Source organism: Ipomoea nil, unplaced genomic scaffold, assembly GCF_001879475.1.
Source record: "Ipomoea nil cultivar Tokyo-kokei standard unplaced genomic scaffold, Asagao_1.1 scaffold1761, whole genome shotgun sequence".
NCBI lineage: Eukaryota > Viridiplantae > Streptophyta > Magnoliopsida > Solanales > Convolvulaceae > Ipomoea > Ipomoea nil.
Genome location: NW_017618189.1, coordinates 242 through 8,267, shown reverse-complemented (window position 1 = coordinate 8,267; position 8,026 = coordinate 242). Strand labels below are relative to the sequence as shown.

The 8,026-nt window shown below is 31.4% G+C and overlaps 1 pseudogene; it reads left to right on the top strand.

Annotated features, from left to right (window-relative positions):
- Positions 1 to 2,015: 2,015 nt before the first annotated feature.
- Positions 2,016 to 5,745, top strand: LOC109192067 (annotated as a pseudogene).
- Positions 5,746 to 8,026: the final 2,281 nt, after the last annotated feature.

The following is an 8,026-nucleotide window of genomic DNA, read 5'->3' as shown; positions in this document are numbered from 1 at the left end:
ACCTGAAAATACATAATCTTTTTTAAAAGCATAAAAATCCCCTGTTTCAAATTTACATAATTTTATACCTATAAACACAGAATTTTATAACTGAATACACATACATTTTTGTCACGTTAATTACCCACACAACTTAACAAAAACAATTTGAGTATGATTAGTGTATATCGTCATGATAAGATATGTAAGTGCAAGCATGAGATTGTTGATAAGCTAAATTATTGTGAAAGTATGCCTATTTGATAATTAGGTTGCAAGCATATAGAAACCCTGTTGAGTATGTTTAAATGTAGCTTAAGTAGTGTTTAGAATGCTTGATCTAATTGTGTGAAACAAATGTTTTCCAAAAGCATATACTATGGTATTTTACAAGGTTGAGTGGCGTTATACTTATCTTCGTGATAACGGGTTGCATTCTACTTGTGTGTTTGTTAACCCCTTTCAGGTGGGCCCAAGTCATGAGAGCGTTCGAGTTAGACTAGATTAGCTTAGTGTGCTAGTTGTAGTCTAAACTCTTACTTTAGTTATGCTATTTTGAGACTTTGGTTGTAGACTTATTTAGTTGTTTTGATGGTGCTGGACACCGGGGTTCAATCCCAAGTTGTTTTTAAGTAGTAAGTTTGTGGATGTTTAGAACCTTTCCTTGTCTGTGCAATCACCAAGTATGGTGATTGTGGCGGTGACACCTTTTTTGATGATTAGTAGATTTATTATGCTTGTTAGTATTCATTTCTAAGTTAAGTAATTGTTAATAAGGTTTAAGAAAAGTGGGGTATTATAGCACTACCAAGACGGTTCAAAATTGCGAACTGGATCTGAAACCGCCGGTTCACGGTTCAAGATCCAGTTTTTGTGATTCATAATTTTAATAAATTGAAATCCAAATATTAGGTTCTGGATCTGAATCATAACTGGAAACTTTCAATTCGATTGATATAGTGTCCGGTTCAGTTCGAACCGAACTATTGTCATCCCTATGTATAAGCAATAATTTGTTGGAGAACAAAAATAAATAAAATATTTACTTTAAGGGTATAAATGTCAATTTAATATATCGGGGGGGGGGGGGGGGGAGCGCCAGTTTTAGAATAATTGAGGGGGCTAATATGCTTACATGGATAATTCAGGGGAAAATGTGCTATAAACATATAATTCAGGGGGATTATGTACATTATGGTATATAATTATGTACATTTGTTTATATAATTATGTACATCCGAAACAAGGAATTTATGTGTATTATGTTAAAAGTTTATGTACATAATTTTATACTTGAAAACACAGTATTTTATAACTGAAAACACATAATCTTTTTTCAAAAGATAAAAATCTCCTATTTCAAATTTACATAATTTTATACATGTAAACACAGAATTTTATAACTGAAAACACATAATTTTATACCTGAAAATACATAATCTTTTTTAAAAGGATAAAAATCCCCTGTTTCAAAATTACATAATTTTATACCTGTAAACACAGAATTTTATAACTGAATACACATAAATTTTTGTCAAGTTAATTACCCACACAACTTAACAAAATAATGTCGTTTTGGGAGGGATGGGCGCACACTGCTATGTGTGCCTTGGTGCACGGTATAACGATTGAATGTTAGGACCTGCTCAGGATATTTCGTGGTCTAACAAAAAAAAAAAAACACATTGTCAAAGTAATAAGTATATATAGTTTCTAATTCTGAAATAAATGGACAACCTTACTAATATATATATTTTTTTGTTTGAAAGTTGTGACAAACGGTCTCCTTGAGCATACACAAAATCCATGCAGACCTATATTCGATTGGGGGCCACGTCAGATGAAAGAGAGTGCATGATCCGTTGCTCATACTGCCAGCTGCCTCCGTACACTGCATGAGGGTACGCCACTACCCTCTGTGCACTACTAAAAATAAAAAGGAAAAGATTCCGTTATCCCCAACGAAACGAGAGATATCGCATAAGGTGGTGTGCTTATTAAGAGAGGAGTAGAAAGTAAGAGACTTACTGTGTGATATGATGGCTGGTACTAGTAGCGAGAAGAAAGCAATGGAGGTGTGTAAGGGTATGAATGACCTCGACAAAGTTGTTCTTAGGGAGGTTAACGGCAGCTCCGCCGAGGTAGCAACGCCGGCCATTTCTCTCCGATTCATCTTTAATTTATTTCTCTCCGATTCAATATTTTCTGACATCTTTAATTTATTTCTCTCTGATTCTGGCCTTCTTTTCATGTTTAGGTGTATCTCTATGGGGCCATGTAACTTCATGGAAGAATGTTCATGGAGAAGAATTGCTCTTTCTGAGTAGTAAGGTAGTTTGATGAGCGAGCTCAATTTCTCTTTTCATGTGATCGAATGAAGTTTAAGTCATCCTTATTATATGCTTTGCAGGCCACTTTCAACCCTCCACACCCAATTCGTGGAGGTATCGCTATATGCTTTCCTCAGGTATTATATATATATATATATATATATATATATATATATATATATATATATATATATATGATCTTTCAATTCCTATCTTCAATTCTCTCATCACTTAATTACACTAACCGCTAGCTTTCTGTTTGCAGTTGGCAGAGCATGGACCTCTTAAGAAACTACATGGATTTGCTAGAAACAGTTTTTGGAGCATTGACGAGAAACCTCTCCTAGAAGCACCGGAAAACTCTAAAGCATTTGTTGACTTGATACTGAAGCCCTCTGAAAACGACTTGAATATCTGGCCTCACAGGTTCGAATTGGTGCATTGATTACTTTTTGGTTAACTTATAATATATATTTTTCCACACTAATTTAGAGAGAGCGCTGGTTTTTTTCTAGGTTTGAATTCCGATTGAGGTTAACATTGAAATCTGGAGGAGAATCAGGACATCTTATACTAATATCTCAAATAGGAAACCTCAACACTGCTGGAAAGTCCTTCGACTTTACATTTGGGTATCACACCTATCTCCCTGTTTCATCAGACGACATAGGGTGAGCACTTACTTAATTAGTACATCTCATCCATTCCATCTTTAATTTTCTTGTATGTATGCCTTGAGTTCATGAATCTCATTTGCAGTTATATGTGTTTTTGTTTTTACATGCTGATTCGATCCATCTCATCTGTACAATATAATATATATATATATATATATATATATATTGCTGATCTGAGAAAATTAAAGGATGACATTTGCAATATAATTATTCAAATTTTTTAAGGAGCTAAAGAAATAAATAACCGGATTATTAATTGTTATAATTTATGTCTAGATCAGAGTATACTATACTATACAATGCTGCCTTTTAGATTAATTCCATCTTTATTACCAGGCCAATTTTGTGTTTCATCAAGTGTATTAAGTTCATACTGTCTATCTTTAAGGACAAGTGATCAATCGAACCTTGGATGTTTAGTTTTTGATGTGACAATATAATGATATGATGCTGCTATTTTACTTGTAGTAGTACTTGTGCTGCTCATGTCACAGTAAGTCTTTGGAAAAATCATATTTCTCAACCATGCGTTATAATTCTTGTAACAGTTCTGTTCGTGTTGAGGGGCCAGACACAATGCATTGTTTTGATAAGTTGCAGAAGGGGGAGCTGAATACTGAACAATATGATGCTGCTATTAAAATTGAAGGACAAGTAAGGATTTTAGGAATTTTCATTGTGTCAAGTATTGTATTTGCTGCCTTTACCATGTCTCTCATTTGGAACACAATTTTACATAGGTGGATAAAATATATCTAAACACTCCAACAAAAATTGCAATCATTGATCATGAAAGCAATAGGACATATGTGATGAATAAGGGTGGACTTCCTGATGCAGGTAAGATCTATATTTATTTTTTCATGAAAGCTAAGCTAAGCTAGGGTGATTTATTCTTTCTTGATGGATGAGGTGTATAAATTAAAGGATATTTTAGCTTAATTAGCTTAGCTTGCTGGGGTTGGTTTTCACTGAAATTCTTAATTTTCTATTAAGGAAGGGTATTTGATATGCAAATAAAATATCCATCTGCCAATTCAATTCGATCTGTTAAATAGTTTTTTTCTAACATGACTGAATGACTGATTATTAAGTTTCTACATTTCATTTTAAGTGTTGTGGAATCCTTGGGACAAGAAGGTAAAGAAAATCTCGAACCTTGGAGATAATGAATATCAGAAGATGTTGTGTGTGGGAGCTGCTGCTGTGGAAAAACCCATCACTTTGAAAGCCGGTGCGAAATGGAAAGGATGGCAGGAACTGCATATTGAGAATTCAAGCTATAACAGCGGAGAGCTTGACCCTCAGGGCAGCTGAAACATGTTTGTGCTGGCTGGCTTATATCATTGCATGTCCAGGTATATCTCGATCTATATATTTCAGAAAATAGCTTTCTATTCTACCTTAGCTTGTGAATATATATATATATATATATATATATATCAGGATAGATAAATGTGCACTTTTGGTTTGTTGATGACTGGATTGGACAAAGTGATGATTGTGGTTTATGTGTTATACAATATGTTTATATATGGACAGATAGAAAAACTGATCGAAATTGGAATGTAAACTTAAATATATAAATGCCTAGCTAATAATGTCGATTAAGTAAAATCATGTGATGCATATATGGATAAACAAATTGAATAAAATGTGGAGATGGAAAGGAGTGTTAATTTGAAATGTGACTTGAAACTTATTTATTTCACTGCATCTGCATGCTTAGCTTCCATTCCATTTTGGAGTAAAATTAGTGAGTCCAATGTCATATCCCACACTAACCATTATATTGCTTAATTAGGCACTATCCTATCAGGAGGAGTTAAAGTGTTTTTGGAATAAGGTTCTAGAAGCAAAGCAAAGGAGGCTTGCTTTAATTTTATGTGAAAATTAATTAGATGAGGTCCGATTGATCCTTTAATTTAAGTGTTTAATATATGTCCCTTAGCATAACTTAGATGGAGAGACATACATTCTTATATCCAATCCTCTGGTTCTTTTGTATTTGTATTATTTTATTAAACTTCATACTCAACTTTATATTGCTAGCTAGGTTAGGTTGAATACAATATTTTGTAATTCCGATCCATTATTTTCTATATATACATCATTAACAAACTTCATATATAGTTAACTTTATGTTCACTGGATCCCAAATTAAATTAAGTTGCCACTTGAGGTAGACTTTAATTTTGTCCTTTTATTGCACCGTCACTAATTTTGTTTAAACTTGATCATGTGTCGTATTTCCTCTTTTTTACTACTTTGGCGGAATATAATAATTTTGTATGAGGCCGGGATTTCTCAAATAAGTTATGTGAATATTCAAAGAGTTGCTCCCTTAAATTAGCCTTTCATTAAGTCTCTAAGTGTATCTTGGAGCTAGGCTTTACTCTCTCTCTCTATATATATATAGTGTATAGTTTTGACATTATTATTTTCCCTTTATTCCTTTACCTTTCCATATTCTCCTTATAAAATTTTCCAATTTGATCAGATCAATTTGATTCATTCCTTTGACAGCTTCAGTATATTGATTGATAGAATTGTTTTACTTATTGCTTCAAACTGTTTGAATAATTCGCGATCCTTCTTTTCTTCTCTTCTCTTATACATATTACAAACTTATTTTAGAAACAATTACATTTGTCTGATCTGCTTTTAATATAGTTTTGGTATTGTCTTTTGTAGCTGCTCTGCTGGCTGCTGCAATTTATGTTGCGAAGCTAAGGGAATACAATTGCAATCTATTGTTTTACATTTCCCTTAATATCACATTTTCTCTACAACTTGGATTTGAGTACTCAAGACTGAAATAATATTTTGGTGTTATAGATCTTTCGAAGAACAATTCTATGCATATTCTGAATTTTGTTATCTTTCTATACTTTCGAGGATCATATCAATTCTATACATATTCTGAACATTTACCAGAAAATACTTCATTTGCCATATATGTTCTGCATTAGTTCATGTGTTCCGTATGGAATGTTTTTATTTGATTGGTGATATTATATTTAGGTGCCATTTGGTTAATATTATATTATTATTATAATATCGCTATTGGAGTGGAGTATTATATGATTTTTTTAAGGTTCATATATAGAAATGATTTTTAAATTTATATTTAGTTGCAAATATTTATATTTTTTGACAATACTAGTTTCTTATTTTATTTTATTTTTTTTTTTTTTTGTCTAGTTTTAACTATTGAATGCACTGATTTTTTTGATTTTGTTTTTGGTGACTGAAAGAAACTTATAGAGTCATTATTTGAGGAAAGGAAAGAATGAAAAAAAAAAATTCTTTAAAAGTTTCATTGATCTCTATTTTACATTGCTATTAATATCTTGGTGTTATCTTTCGAGGATCAATTCTATAGATATTCTGAATTCTGTTATCTTTCTATACTTTCGAGGATCATATCAATTCTATAGATATTCTGAACATATACCACAAAATACTTCATTTGCCATATATGTTTTGCATTAGTTCATGTGTTCCGTATGGAATGTTTTTATTACAGTGGCGATATTATATTTGGGTGCCATTTGGTTAATATATATATTACATAATATCGCTATTGGAGTATTATATGATTTTTTAAGGTTCATATATAGAAATGATTTTAAATTTATATTTAGTTGCAAATATTTATATTTTTTAACACTAGAATCATGCTCGAAAAGTTTCCTACTCGGTACTATTTGTGGTCTAAACATTCTAAAAAATTTGTTGAGCAACGCGTGTATCATTACTGTACGTAGTCATGTCATCCAGGGCAATTCACAGTGAAATTTGCCCCTCCATGAATGTATATGACATATAAGACATGTCCAATCTTGCCATCTATATCACTAATTAGTAAATTTGGGGTGTGGTTGAGTGGAAGGAACTCATTCATCCTTTTTTTTTTTTTCTTATATTTTTCCTCTTCCCTACTCATTCTCTTTCACACCAAAAAACCTAGACTCATCATGTGGTTGCTCTTAAGCGGTTAACTAATTCAAAAATTGATATACCATGGCCAAGGGTCCAAGGTAAACCTTTAATTTATTTAAAACTGATGTGTCTACTGTTAATATAATATGTGCTTTCAGTTAATAAATTACTCTGTAAATAATGAATTGAAGACAGATAAGAGTAAATTACACTTTTGGTCCTGCGACTATTGAGGTTTTATTAATTTCAATCCACGACTTTAAAAACTAATAATTTAGTACCCTAATTATTCAATTTGTATCAATTTTGGTCCATTTGGTCAAATTGCCAGAAAATACCAGAAAATACTTCATTTGCCATATATGTTCTGCCATGCATTAGTTCATGTGTTCCGATCTGTATGGAATGTTTTTATTAGAGTGGTGATATATTATATTTAGGTGCCATTTGGTTAATATTATATTACATAATATCGCTATTGAAGTATTATATGATTTTTTTAAGGTTCATATAGAAATGATTTTTAAATTTATATTTAGTTGCAAATATTTATATTTTTTTGACACAACTAGTTTCGTTTTTTTGTCCTAGCTTTACTATTGGATACACTGATTTTTTATTTTTTTTTGGCGACGAAAGAAACTTATAGAGTCATTATTTGAGGAAAGGTAAAAATGAAAAAAAAATTTCTTTAAAAGTTTCATTGATCTCTATTTTACATTTTCTTTACAACTTGGATTTGAGTACTCAAGACTGAAATAATATTTTGGTGTTATCGATCTTTCGAAGATCAATTCTATACATATTCTGAGTTCTGTTATCCTTCTATACTTTCGAGGATCATATCAATTCTATACATATTCTGAACATTTACCAGAAAATACTTCATTTGCCATATATGTTCTGCATTAGTTCATGTGTTCCGTATGGAATGTTTTTATTTGATTGGTGATATTATATTTAGGTGCCATTTGGTTAATATTATATTACATAATATCGCTATTGCAGTGGAGTATTATATGATTTTTTTAAGGTTCATATATAGAAATGATTTTTAAATTTATATTTAGTTGCAAATATTTATATTTTTGACAA